The sequence below is a fragment of the Mus pahari genome, chromosome 21 (assembly GCF_900095145.1).
Source record: "Mus pahari chromosome 21, PAHARI_EIJ_v1.1, whole genome shotgun sequence".
Taxonomy (NCBI): Eukaryota; Metazoa; Chordata; class Mammalia; order Rodentia; family Muridae; genus Mus; species Mus pahari.
In genome coordinates, this window is record NC_034610.1 from 38,600,261 (window position 1) to 38,603,983 (window position 3,723).

The 3,723-nt window shown below is 39.8% G+C and overlaps 1 pseudogene across 1 annotated transcript; it reads left to right on the plus strand.

The window, feature by feature from the left end:
- The first annotated feature begins 2,001 nt into the window (after window positions 1-2,001).
- On the plus strand, window positions 2,002-2,590 carry LOC110338282 (annotated as a pseudogene). The gene has a single exon (XR_002381293.2). The product of XR_002381293.2 is annotated as a 60S ribosomal protein L17 pseudogene (transcript).
- Window positions 2,591-3,723: the final 1,133 nt, after the last annotated feature.

Sequence of the window (3,723 nt, forward strand, 5' to 3'; positions counted from 1 at the left end):
AGTGCGTTGTTACTGTGGAAGGTCTCTATTCCCATGATCACTGGAATAAGAACTGGAACAGATACTGTGGAAGTTCCCTATCCTTGTGTTCTTAGCTTCCCTTCCCTTCCCTTCCCTTCCCTTCCCTTCCTTTCTTTCTTTCTTTCTTTCTTTCTTTCTTTCTTTCTTTCTTTCTTTCTTTCTTTCAGATTGTGTTCCCATGCCTGCTTTGGTACATATGTGGTGCGTTATATACATGTTCCCATGCCTATTTTTGTGTGTGGTTTCTGGGAATTTGAACTCAGATCCTCACACTTCCCTGGCAAGAACTTTATGTACTGACCCAGCTCCCCAGCCTTAGGAACCAGCTTTTAAACACAGACCTTGTCCAACGCCAAAAAGCATAGTCTAAATCCATATACTTATTACAGAAATAACAAGGCTCTGAAAAAGATGCACATTGCAAAATACAGATTTACTGCCACTGGGTCCATTTCAGATGTAGATTATGTTTTTCCACTTGTTAGCAAATAAGATATAATTCATTTTTCTGAGCTGGTACTTGCTGATCTATAAGCTATTAATTATGAAAGTAAGGATGCACACAGATATTATTAAGATTAATGAAATAAATAAAACTAAATTGCAGCACTTATTCCATTATTTCATTCTCCTCTCTTGAGTTGTTACTGTACAGCTCTCAGCAGCCTACAGCCTCACTCTGATAGCAAGAGTAGAGGAAAGGGTTGTGCTAATAATCCAGAGGGAAAGATAGCATGCACACTTCACAGTGCCTCTCCCTTTTCCCCATGGGCGTGATGCTATGTCATTCGTTGCTCCTGGGGGACCTCCATTTGACCATCATTGCATTTTACAATGAAGTATAGACAGTGGTTCTGAATCTGGAGCTGGACCCTGCTAGCAGGGAGGTACATAGAAGAGGAGTATGCCTAGCAGCTGACGCTATTATACCAACAGCCTTAATAAAATCTGTTAAGTCCCTTAACCATAACCTCTGTGTCTAGCAGGAGAAATTCAGGATATGACTTCGTTCATTTATATGGGCGTTGGGTTCCTGGGTCTTTCTCTAAGCCATGGTTTGTCTTTTCATTAGTTCCTGAGGTCAACCTAGCAACTGAGCAGGCCCATGCAGGTTTTCTTTGGAGAAGATTAGAAAAAAAGGAAGTCCTAGGTGCTTTCAAGTTCTGCACCCTTGTAGAAGGACAGAAACTAGTTCTTCCTGGAACATTTTGCATGAAAGACCTTGAGGAAAAGCCTTCTTGCTTGCCTTTTATAGTTTTTGTAGCTCTTTGTCATGCCAACAAGACTTCTAGCCCATTACTCCATTCACTAACAAACAAGGGATGGACTCAGTCTAGCTGTGAGTCCTGCTTAGGAGAGCCACGGGGAGGTTGCTCAAGTGTAAGTGGGGGATAAAAATGTTTCCTGCCCATTTGTGTGTCATTTTATAATTTAAGAAAGAATTTCACATATAAGGATTGGGAGCAATCTTAAAATGGTCACCCTGAAAGCATAGAATTCACAAAATGCCTCTTGAAAATTAAAGAGGAAAATAGTAATGAAGAACTAAACTTTGCTTTATAAGTTTTCATCATCAACTTCAATACACTTCTCAGGCATCATCATGGAAATGCAAATTAAAACAACAGAGGACTCACGCTTGTTAGAATGATTTTCCTCATCAAACAAGAAGCTGGCAAAAGTTCAGAGGATGAGGAGATGAGGGAACAGTTGTATACCATTGTCAGAAATGTGACGTGGTCTGACCACGATGGAGGTTTCTCAAAACACTACAAACTACTGCTCTCTGATGTAGTAATACCACTTCTGGGGACACAGTCAAATGAATGGAGTCTTTACGTGGAAGGCAAGGTGTGTAGCTCAGTAGTAAATCTTACACCTAGCAGGCATGGGACCCTGAGTTCAATTCTCAGTACCAGAAAAAGCCATTGGTAAATTGAAAGATGTCCAGAGGTGACTCTTCCTGTAAGCAGCCAGAGATGACCTGTGACGATGGTTCGCTACTCTCTTGACCCAGAAAACCCCACAAAATCATGCAAATCAAGAGGTTCTAACCTTCATGTTCACTTTAAGAACATCTAGAAAACTGCCCAGGCCATCAAGGGTATGCATATCCGCAAAACCACCAAGTATCTGAAGGATGCCACTTTAAAGAAGCAATATGTGCCATTCCATTGGTATAATGGTGGAGTTGGTAGGTACACCCAGGCCAAACAGGGGGACTGGACACAGGGATGGTGGCCAAAAAAGAGTGCTGAATTTTTGCTGCACGTGCTTAAAAATGCAGAGAGTAATGCTGAACTTAAGGGTTCAGATGTAGTTTCTCTAGTCATTGAAAACATCCAAGTGAACAAGGCCTCTAAGATGCACCAACGAACCTACAGAGCTCATGGCCGGATTAACCCATACATGAGCACCCCCTGCCACATTGAGATGATCCTCACTGACAAGGAACAGATTGTTCCAAAGCCAGAAGAGGAGGTTGCACAGAAGAAAAAGATATCCCTGAAGAAACCGAAGAAACAAAAACTCATGGCACGGAAATAAATTCAGTATAAAATAAATGAAGATAAAAAATGTTCACCTATGCTTACAAGATTATTCACAAAACATGCAATGAACCTAAGCATTCACTGTGGGTGAATAGATGTGTTCCCATATACACAGTGGAATACATTCAGTCTTCAGAAATCATATCACTTCTGACAGCAGGACTGACCTGAATGACATGCGAAGTGAAAGAAGCCAGGCACAAAAATCTAAATGCTTCATGATCTCTCTTACATGTGTGTGGTCAAAACAAACAAATGAGAAAACAGATGATGACAACAACACAACAACAACAACAACAACAACAAAGAAACAAGACAACACAACAACTTACAGAAGCAGAGAGCAACATAGTATTTACGAGAGCCAGAGAGGTGGTGGCAGGGAAGGCAGAGACACAGGCTGAAGGAAACAAAGGTCAGTTACACAGGTGAATGTGCTTGATTATACAACATGGGATTGCCATCAATAATAATATATTATATAGTTGAAATATGCTGAGAGTGGACTTTATATGTTCTCCTCATGAAAAGGAAAGATGACTGACATTCTAATTAGCTTGTTTTAATTCTTCTATAATGTACATCTACAACCATATATGTGTGTGTGTGTGTGTGTGTGTGTGTGTGTGTGTGTGTGTGTGGTATGTGTATGTGTATGTATATACGATGTTTGTTCACCCACAGTGAATGCTTAAGTTGATTGCATATTTATATTAATCTACATTAATAAATATAAGTATTGTTCAGTAAAATAAAATTTAAAAATATAGGATGTGTTTCATTTCGCTCAAGAAATTACGTGAGGACTTTTTCTGACAATGTCATGAGATAGCTACTCTCTAAGTTTGACAAGTTCATAGAATCTTCTAGAATATTGGTTCTTAACCTTCCTAATATTACAGCCCTTTAATATAGTTCCTTATGATATGGTGACCCCCAACTCTAAAATTATTTTGTTGGTAGTTCATAACTGTAATGTACATATAACCGCATCATAATGTAAATATTTTTGGAGACAGAATTTTGCCAAAGGAGTCACAAGCCACAAGCTATAGAACATGGACCACGAATGGGAAAGATTTTTCCCTAGTTTTGCTTAGTTCTGTGTGGGGCATTGGGCTATGCAAAGACAGTCTGGTCTCCAGTCGAG